Source organism: Bison bison, unplaced genomic scaffold (genome assembly GCF_000754665.1).
Source record: "Bison bison bison isolate TAMUID 2011002044 unplaced genomic scaffold, Bison_UMD1.0 scf7180017864043, whole genome shotgun sequence".
NCBI classification, from domain to species: Eukaryota; Metazoa; Chordata; class Mammalia; order Artiodactyla; family Bovidae; genus Bison; species Bison bison.
Genome location: NW_011494615.1, coordinates 4,528,042 through 4,539,025, shown reverse-complemented (window position 1 = coordinate 4,539,025; position 10,984 = coordinate 4,528,042). Strand labels below are relative to the sequence as shown.

At 42.8% G+C, this 10,984-nt stretch overlaps 1 protein-coding gene across 1 annotated transcript in view; it reads left to right on the top strand.

The window, feature by feature from the left end:
* The window catches only part of TRANK1 (tetratricopeptide repeat and ankyrin repeat containing 1), a 97,124-nt gene that overhangs the window by 10,659 nt on the left and 75,481 nt on the right, over window positions 1–10,984 (top strand). The gene's annotated exons all lie outside the window — the stretch shown is intronic.

Below are 10,984 nucleotides of genomic sequence, written 5' to 3'. Positions count from 1 at the left end.
GGGGGAGGCAGAACCCCTGATAGGGAGCTGTGTCTAATGTGAAGTTGTAGAGGGGGGGGGAATAGGCACTAGTCAATGAAAGAAAAATTGCCAAGGACTTGGGCAAAAGGTAGAAGGTTCTGGAAGGCTGCTACTGTCTTTGGCAACCAGGGAAGGGGCAAGGAGCTTGTGGGCCTCAGAGGCAGGGAAATGTGGGGTTGTAGGGCCCCAGAAGGCCCTCCTTCTGCCCCTCCTTTCTCTGGGTAAAGGTACCGTTATTTCTCACCGAGAGGGTTTTCTTTTCAGGGTTGGGGTGGGGGATAAGGCTGCGCCCCTCTGGAGCTGCCTACTTGAGTGGGGAACTTTTCCCAAAGTTCCAGTCCAAAACCCCAGGGAAGGGGACTCTCGGGCCTGCAGGTCTGGCACCCAGAGCCCACGTGAGATCCTGGACCCCACTGCACGCACCTTGGCCTTCCATTCAAAGGAACAATTGCAGGAGAGAAGGATTTGGGTCCATTTTCATATTTGACAGCACTGACCCCTTCCACTCTTCATTCAAGGCCTTGAATCACAGATTTTTCTCAGCTGCTTAACTGACTGGCAATTTCAGAGAACCCCTGTGAAAACAGATCTGAGGGCTATGGTCTTTTCTTCCCTCCCCTCAGAGCTATGTTTGTTTTTTTTTTAATTCTTATTGGCGTATAGTTGATGCACAATATTGTTAGCTTTCGGTGTACAGCATAGTGAATCAGTTATACACATACGTGTATCCACTCTTTTTTTTAGTCTTTTCCCATATCGGTCATTACAGTGTGTTGAGTCGAGTTCCCTGTGCTATACAGAAGGTCATTATTAGTTATCTGTTTTATGTGTGTGCGTGTGCTCAGTCACTTCAGTCGTGTCCAGCTCTTTGTGGACCCTGTGGACTGTAGCCCACCAGGCTCCTCTGTCCATGGGATTCTCCAGGCAAGAATACTGGAGTGTGTTGCCATGCCCTCCTCCAGGAGATCTTCCCAACCCAGGGATCAAACCCAGGTCTCCTGCATCTCCTGCATAGCAGGTGGATTCTTTATCGATAAGCCCCTGGGGAAGCCCCATTTTGTGTATAGTAGTCTGTATATGTTAATCCCTATCTCCCAATTTATCCCTCTCCCTCCTTTCCCCCCTGGTGACCATAAGATTATTCTACATCTGTAACTCTGTTTCTGTTTTGTAAATAAATTTATTTGTACCATTTTTAAAAATTCCACACATAAGCAACACCATACAATATTTGTGCTTCTGTGTCTGACTTACTTCACTCTGTATAACCTCAGGGCTGTGTTTTTTAACAAAATATTTTCTCTTTGCTGGGTAAACAAAACAAAGGTTCTGTAAATGTTACAAGGATCACACAGAAATAATGGAGATCTCCATGGCCTGTACCACTAACCTGAACCTTCCTGGATTTTGGGCAACAGTGGGTTCTAGTCCTGGCTTCCCTGCCCACCCACAGGTGCTATAGACCAGGATGCTGGGTGGAGACAGGTATCAGCCTGGATCTCAGCCCTGATACTCACCCCGGTGTGACCGTGGTCGGGCCCCCCAAATCTCTGAGCCTGGGGAGATTTGGCTTAGAGCATTTCCCTTGCTCTGAAAATTTTAGCCCAACCATCTCACTTTCTGAAATCCTTTCTATTTTAGTAATTCTGAGAACATATTCAGAGAGGTATTACCTTCCTAGGTCTGCAGTAAGAAATTGTATGACCACAAACTGGGTGATTTAACAGAAAGCTATTTTCCCATGGTTGAGGAGCATCCTCTCCATTTTTTCCAGATCTCCCCAGAGATCTCCACTTATTCCTCTCTTAAGTGTCTCTCTAGTGTCTTCTCCCAATAGATCAAATCAAATATATACAAGTACACTAACCTGTCCTCAGACTCTCCAAGTTGTTCTACAAATTGTTCTCCAACTGGCTTTATTCACCTTTGTTGCGTATTTTGACATCTCTTCATTTGGATCTGCCCTATTTATTCTTAACAATGATAGTGTTCTATTCTGAGTGGTACATTCTTTGTATAAATGTCTCCACTTGTTGGGCTCTTGGATTTGTATCCTTTTTGCTTTGACAGACAATGAGGCAATTAATATCCTCATGTCCTTGAATGAAATATGTCTGTAGAATAAATTCCTAGCAGCTGTGTGAAAAGCTTGTGTATTTCTGTAGAGAGAAGCTGTACTACTTAAGTCTTGTCATCAGCTGTGTGTGAGAGTGATTCTCCATCCATAATCTTGCTGCTTAGGGTGTTATTAAACTACTTTCTGAGGTTTCTGATGTACAGAAGTTTTAAACGTTTAATGAATTCATGGCTTTTGGTATCATTAGAATGGCCTTCTTAAATGTGAAGATACTTACAATTTTTTATCGCACTAAAGCCTCTCCAAATTTATGTAATTTGAGAATCAAAAATACAGAAAGGTTACAATGAAAAGGTGGGATTAGGTCTCCCTCCTCCACCCCGTACCCCAATAAAGGTAATTTTATTTCTCATGCATCCTTCCAGAATTTCTTTATTCGTATATAAGCAAATGCAGATATATATATTCTTATTTAGCTCTCCCCTCTATCTTTTAAAATTTTGCACAAAATGGAGTGTAATGTATACACTATCCTGCATTTGCTTTGTGCAAAAATATTTTGCAGATTATCCCAGATCAGGAAATACAAAGCATCTTCACCTTTTTTTTCATCTTCACCCTTTTTTTTTTTCTTTGTTTTTAAAGAAAGTGCATACTTCATTGTGGGGGCAGCTGCACTCTAATTTATTAAACCAGTCCTCTGTTGATGGCCATTCAAGCTCGTCCCAGTCTTTTATTATTATAAACAATTAGACAGTGAATAATGTCATACCATTTCCTGTGTGTGCAATCGGTTTGCAACATTGATTCCCAGAAGTAGAACTACTGGGGCAAAGGCCCTGTGTGTGTGGCACTTGATTAGATCTGACCAGGTTTCCTCTTAGAGCAGTTGAAGATAATCTGAAACCTGTAGCTGTATTTTCTCTTAGGGCTTTTTTTTTTTTCCTCAACGCTTTTTAAAAAATGAGAGATTTGCATCTAAGCAAAGGCACAGATTTTAAGGATCCTGTTCAGTGAGCTTTGATGAGTGTACATACCTGTGTGACCCCACCCCAATCACCGAAGAGAACATTCCATCTCGCAGAAAGTGCTCTTATCCCCCTTTCCAGTCAGTAACCCTGTCTCCTTCCCTGGGTAACCGCTCTTCTGCTTTCTTAGATTTGCCAGTTCTAGAGCATCAGCCAAATAGAATCCCACAGCCTACAGTCTTCTGAGTCGGGCTTAGCATAATATTCTTGAGGTTCTTCACATTGCTGAGTGTGCCAGCCATTGCTTTTCACTGCCCTGGTGTCTTTTTGACACTAGCATTTTTTTTTTCCATCGACTTAGAAGGAATTTTGGTGTATGATGTGTATTCGTTTTCTTTAGCTGCCGTAACAAATGCCCACAAACAGTGGCTTAAAACCATGCAGACGGATAATCTCACAGTCTGTCGGTGAGAAGTCTGGTTCCTGTGGCAGGTTTCACGAGGCTGAAATCAAGATGTTGGCGGCTAGGAGGGTCTGCCCAGAATCCTTTTCTAAGCTCATTCGTGTTGTTGGCAAGATCCAGTTGCTTGCAGCTGTGGGACTGAGGTTCCTGTTACCCGACTATCACCCAGGAGCCTCTCTCTCTTTCCAAGGCCACCTACATCCCTTCCCGTTGCTTCCCCTCCATCTTCGAGGCACGAAGCGATGGGGTTAGTCTTTTTCAGGTTTCACGTCTGCTTCTGCATCTCTCTTGCCTTCCGCTTCTCCAGCATCTTTCTGACTCTAGCCAGATAAGTTTTTCTGCTTTAGAGGGTTAATATAATTAGATTGGGCTCACCTAGATAAGGGCTTCTCTGGAGAAGGAAGTGACAACCCACTCCAGTGTTCTTGCCTGGAAAATCCCATGGACAGAGGAGCCTGATGGGCTACAGTCCATGGGGTCACAAAGAGTCAGACATGACTTAGTGAATGAACACGCACCAGTGTTGTTAGTAGTAAGGAATCTGCCTGCCAATGCAGAAGATGTTAAGAGATGCAGGTTTGATCCCTGCATGGGGAGGATCCCTTGGAGGAGGAAAATACAACCCATAACAGTATTCTTGCCTGGGAAATCCCAATCCATGGAGTCCCAAAAGAGTCAAACACGACTGGACGACTAAACAATGACGACAACAAAACAGCCTGGATTCTGTCTATTTACAAAGGCCCTTTAGCCACGTCACGTAATGCATTCACAGGTTCTGGTGGTTGGGGCATGGGCATCTTTGGAGTGTGTGTATGTGTGTCTGTTGTTTGGCCTACCAAATACTATGAATTAGAAATTTAACTTCCAGGACTTCCCTGGCAGTCCAGTGGTTAAGACTCCTCACTGCCATTGCAGAGGGCGCAGGTTAAATTCCTGGCCAGGGAACTAAGATCCTGCATGCCAGGCATTGCAGCCAAAAAGAAAAATTAACATCCTTTCCAGATATTGTGCCAGTTTTACCAACGATTCATTCTTTCCCTGTCTATTTTAAGAGCTACCTTTTTCATACATGGAATTCTTTTATATGTCTACTACTGGATATTTTGTTTTGTTCCACTGATCTGCTTGTTTTCATGTTAATATCATACTTTTAAAACTTAGTTGAGTTTTATAAATACATTTAAAAATGTCAGAAAAGATTTTCTCTTTATACTTCTTTTATTAAGAATATTTTGGCTAGTCTGTCCTGTTTATTCTAAGATGAACTTGAGAATTCTTGCATTAATTTCTTTAAATATCATGTTTTTTAATTGGAATTTTTTTGGAAAGTACATTAATTAATTTAGAGAGGATTTGATATTTTGTAATAGTGAATTTTCCGAAACAGAAACATGTTATGGGGAGAGAGGTGGATTGGGAGTTTGGGATTGACATGCACACACTGCTGTGTTTAAAATAGATAACCAACAAGGACCTACTATATATAGCACAGGGAACTCTGCTCAATATTCTGTAATAACCTAAATGGGAAAAGAATTTGAAAAGGAATAGATACATGTATATGTATAAATGAATCGCTTTGCTATATACCTGAAAGTAACATAACATTGTTAATTAACTACCTGTGCTTAGTCGTGTCCGACTTTTTGCAGCCTCATGGACTGTAGCCCACCAGGCTCCTTTGTCCATGGGGATTCTCTAGGCAAGAACAGTGGAGTGGGTTGCCATGCCCTATGCGTCAATATAAAATAAAACTAAAAAAAGAAACATGTTGTGTATTAAAGTTTAAAATTCAAGACTATCTTTTGAGTAAAGTTTTGTTTGTTTTTTCCACATCAGTCTTGCAATTTTACAAGTGCCAGTGGCTGTTTTTAAAGAGATTAAAAAAAAAAAATCCCCCCTGCCCAACCAGGAATTGAAACCTGGCCCTAGCAATAAAAACACCAAATTCTAACCACTGAACTGTCAGAGAATCCCCAAATAAAAGTTTCCATGAGAATTATGTATAGACTTGCATATTTGCTTAATTAAAATTTTTCTTATTACTCTGGTTTTTCTTTGAAAGTCTATGTCTCGTCTCTCAGGTTGGACAGATACAAGGTTGTTGTTTTTAACTGAAGCATAGTTGATTTACATTGTGTTAATTTCTGCTATACAGCAAAGTGACTAAGTTATATATATATGTATATTCTTTTTCTATTCTTTTCCATTATGGTTTATCACAGGGTATTGAATACAATTCCCTGTGCTATACAGTAGGACCCTGTTGTTTAGGGTTTTCTGTCCTGTGTTAATTTTTAGCCCATAAACATCAAATTGTAAAGCAATATGAACATAACTCGGAGAAGGCGATGGCACCCCACTCCAGTACTCTTGCCTGGAAAATCCCATGGATGGAGGAGCCTGGTAGGCTGCAGTCCATGGGATCGTAAAGAGTCAGACACAGCTGAGAGACTTCACTTTCACTTTTCACTTTCATGCATTGGAGAAGGAAATGGCAACCCACTCCAGTGTTCTTGCCTGGAGAATCCCAGGGACAGGGGAGCCTGGTGGGCTGCCGTCTATGGGGTCGCACAGTTAGACACAACTGAAGCGACTTAGCAGCAGCAGCATGAACTTATGACCTTCCCAGGAGTCCTATTTCTGCTTTTCTCCTCACAGAGAAACGTTCCATTAAGAATTTAACAAAAAGCATACTTTGAAGTACTGGTTAGTTGCAGGACAAGAGTGAGTCAATCTGAGATGAGTCCAGTCTTAATATGAGCATCAGGGGAAACAGGACTTTGAGTTGGCTGTATCAGCAATTCTGAACAGCAGGGATCAATTGTGGACTGAAACTTCCCTGTCCCCCTCAGACAGAAACCAAGCTGCTTCATAAAATCACGTCAGAACATTTTCTTCATGCTTGCTTTGCAAGGTCAGGAGCAGTTTTGTACACTTGGGTCTTGCTTTTGTGCGTCTTTGCTCTATTTGTTAAGGGAGTGAGTAGGGTGGAAACTTAAGGTTCTGTATTTATGGGAAGTTATGGAGCCATGAGATCATTTTTTAGTCGTACTCCTGTGGGCACTGAACGGAGGATTTGTGGCAACCTGTAAGCCCATGTTCTATGTCAAGATATTGTGTGGAAGTAATTACATGAGGATTGAGCTCCTGATGGCAGGTACTGCTCATCTGTGTATAGTAGATGTTGGATGGGATAGAAAGACAACACAGTGCTCAGAGGTGGGAATAAGACAGCGCAGGAAGTGTGGAAATTGCACCCTTTCCCCCAAGACAAAAAGAAGGAACAGCAAAGAAAGCAAATCGTAGTCCTCAGAATGAGTCCTGACTTTGCATTCTTATCCCGTGCTGTCTGTGCCCACCTTTCTGTGGGAGCAGGAAGGAGTCGGTTTTAAGAATTGCTGTCTCTGCCCTCTGTTTTTGCAGTTGTCTGTACCCCCGGCTTTCCAGAGTTGATCTTGGATTGTTCACTACTTTGAGGATGTTTTGAAAGGGTTTCAATTAAAAAACAAAAACAAAAAAACCCCACCACCAAGAAACAAAAAAAGTAAACAAATTTGCTGTTAAGTTGTTATGTCGTACCCAGATAAGGGACAGGGGAAAAGCCTCTCTCTCTGCCCCTTTCAGCTGCCTGGAGCCCATCTTGTTTGCAGTCTGGCGCCTGTAAGTCAGTTATAGAACTCTTCATGTGTATACACACAATGCAACTATAATGGAGAAGAATTTTTTTTTAAAGAATATAGATATGTGCATGTATAACAGAATCACTCTGCAGTGTACCCGAAACTAATGCAGCACTGTAACAATCAAATATCCTTCAATAAAAGACAAAACAGAAGAAAGACACACACACAAAGTGACAGCAGCCCACGCCTGCTTTGTTTTCAACTTGCTAGTTTCAGAACCTCGCCAGTGCATTTGCATTTTTCTTACTTCTGCTTCCTCTGCCAAGCAGCCCTGGCCACCTCCCAACAACTGGACCTTGAATCCTCCTGGGGATATAGTGAAACTGAGCAAAAGCAGACTCTGCCCCTGTGAAACTGTCTTTACCTTCTGATCGTTTAGCTTCAGCCCCGCTGACAAAGCTGAAAGTGCAGGAGCCTTTCCTGGCAGTCCAGTGGTCAACTTCACCTTCCAGGGTAGGGGTGCTGGTTTGATCCCTGGTCAGGGAGCTAGGGGGTACTAGTGGTAAAGAATCTGCCTGCCAGTGCAGGAGAAATAAGAGGTGCAGGTTCGATCCCTGGTCCGGGAAGATCCCCTGGAGGAGGGAATGGCAACCCACTCCAGTAGTCTCGCTTGGGAAGTCCCATAGACAGAGGAACCTGGAGGTTTATGGTCCATAGGGTAGCAAAGGGTTGGACAGGACTTAGCATGCTTCGCAGCCAAAAACAAAACATAAACCAAAAGCAATATTGTCACAAATTGAATAAAAACTTAAAAAAAATGGTCCACATCAAAACAAACAGAAAAACTGAAAGTGCGGACTGTGATGGATCCATGTGTGGCCCGCCAGTGCCGCACACGGTGGGGTCTGACTGCCGCTCACTGTTTAGCCTCCGCCTGGTTTCTTCAGAGTGGAGTCTCGCCCCCGAAGCCAGTCCACCTAGGCTTGGATTCCAGCACAACCCCTATCCCTGGGACTATGGCAAGGCCCTGAGTGCTCCTTGCCTCAGTTTGCCTATTTGTCAAATGGGGACACAATCCAGCCTACCTCCTGGGGCTTCTGTTAAGAATGAAATGACATGATGAGATTCGTTCTCAGGAGTACTGTCATTACGGTAGGTAATTACCACTGTGTTTAACAGTTTCATCCTATAAATAGACTGCTCACTTGTTAAAAAAAAGACTCGACAGCAGAGCTCTAAGCATTCTAAGGCAGCCATGTAAAGCATTCTTCCCTGTAATGAAGGTGTAACTGTCAATAAATCCTGTTGAGAAGCAAAAAACTTTCATTGTGGTTGGCAATCCCCCTTTCCCTTGTCGTGTGACCGTACCAAGAAAAAGCCAAGATGTAAGGGGATGAAAACATTGGATGTCTACTCATAACATTTAGAGCTCACTTAATTTCTAGAGAAAAATCAGATGTGAATCGTTTTTATTGTAAGTACAGTGGAAACATTTTGTGTTTGAATTCTTTAATTAAGCCCTTAAAGAGTCTCATTTTAATAACATTTATGGTCTGATTATGAAGGTGGCACATTTTCTGGCAATTGGAAATTCAGAAGAGCTCAAGGAGGAAAATTAAAACCCTACCTAATTCCAGTGGTGAGGCTGTTAACATTCTGGCATGTCTTCAGTACATTAGATGTGTTTAAAATTTAATTTGGGATTATGTGCCTTTTTATGTAGCCTCTATCTTTCATTTACTAACGTAGCCTATCATTAAATGTTCTTTTACAACATGACTTTAAAAATAACTGTGTGGTATTCTACCATATGGGTGCTTTATAACTGATTCAAATCCGTTACACATTATGGAATATTTACGGTTATTTCTGGTTTTTCACTGTGGTGAACGTCTATGAGGCTAAGTATATCAGTGATCTAGTATATTTCTCCTGTAAGCCGGATGTGACAGCTCCCACCATTGGGGGTCACTCTTTTAAGTATTTCCTAGTGACCCTTTGCTGTTTTAATTTTTCATTCTTTTGCCTACTAGTGATGGTGATCCTGGATATCCACTCACTGTCCATGTATTTAGCAACTACTTGTATCCCTTTGTGAATTTTCTGACTGTGGCCTTACACATTTTGATCAAGTTGATCCTTTCTTGCAGTGAAAAGGTTTTTATAAAAGAGGGGTACCAGAAATTCCCTAGTGGTCCAGTGGCTAAACCCCTGTGCTTTCACGGCCGTGGGCCTGGGTTCGATCCGTGGTTGAGGAACTAAGATCCCACAAGCTACGTGGTGCAGCCAAAAGGAAAAAAAAAAGGGGGGGAGGGATATTAACCCTTTGTCAGTTGTTACAGACATTTCCTATTTCTAGCTGTCCAAAAATGGCCACTTTAAAATTATTTATTTGACGCCTGGCTGGCAATATTTGAAGGAGAAACATATGTTTTCATTCTCTAATCAATTGTATAAACTTTTTCTCATGGTCTCCTCTGTCATCTCTGTATAAATGTGAGTCATAGAATCTAGAGATTATTTAATGCAAAGTCTAGGTGGAATTTTTAATTTTGACTTATTTAGCAATAACATGCCTCATTCTGGAATAGCTCTGCGTGGTGAATGCAGGAATGCAGTTCAAAAGTCCAGTTAACTCATGGGCTTAAAATAAGCCACCGGGACTTCCCCTTCCCTGTTGGCCCAGTGGCTAAGACTCGGTGCTCCCAATGCAGCAGGCCCCGTTTCGATCCCTGGTTGGAGATACTAGATCCCACACGACAGAACCAAGACCTAGCACAGACAAATAAATATTTTAAAAGGAAAATAAGCCACCACTTCTGTCTGCTTGGCTTGGCTTCCCTGCCTCCCAAACCCCTTGCCAAGGTTTGAAATGATACAAACAACAGGGATTATTCTTTGTACATTGATTGTGCTGGTCAAGAAGGCTTTTGGTAGACTGTACTGCCCCCAGAGGTGCAGGACCTATGCAGCCACCTGAAGTGTCCTCATTTTTAAGACTTTCCCCACTGCCTTACCTCTCCTTGTGCTATCTTGAGAGGAGAAAATTCTATGGGACATCTCTTCTGATCCCCACTTTTCTTTTGGCAATAGCGTGTGGCATGCAGGATCGTAGTTCCCTGAACAGGGATCAAACCCATGCCTCCTGCAGTGGAAGCAGTCTTAACCACCGGACCACCAAGGAAGTCCCTGACCCCCACCTTTTCCCTGCCTGCTTGGCAGCTGCTTCTCGAGGCTCTGCGAGGCCTCTCCTGTCCACTACCTTGGTGTAGCAAACACTTCCTGAAGCCCCATCAGGTGGGCAGGGCTCCAGGCCACACCAGAGAGAATCGGTAACAAGCAGCCTCTCTGGGTCTGGCATTCTAATTCATTACACAGCAAATATTTAAGTACCCATTCTGTGCTAGGGCTACCAAATGAATGAAATAGGAGTCATGAAAGAGGTAAGGGCTTCCCAGGGGATGCAGACAGGTAAGTGGACAATAGCAATCTCAGGGACAAATACTTCGAGGCTTTTAGGACCTTTGGAGACAGTGGAAGGACTCTAAACTCCTTGAGTGAGTAGGTGATGCAGTACAGGGTCAAGGGCAGAAACTTGGAACTGGGGTCAGAACTGAGGACACCCATTAGCCCATCCTTAAGCAAGTGACTTGAACTTCTTGAGCCTGAGTTTCCTCATCTGAACAGTGAAAATGGTGCCTCCTTCTGAGATGCTGCAATGGGTAAATGAGAGAGAAATGCTTGTGGCGGTTGTGGGAAGAGCTGCCACTTATCTAGTGCACACCACCTGCCAGCTTCATGTCATCTTTTTAAAAAATTTTTGTTT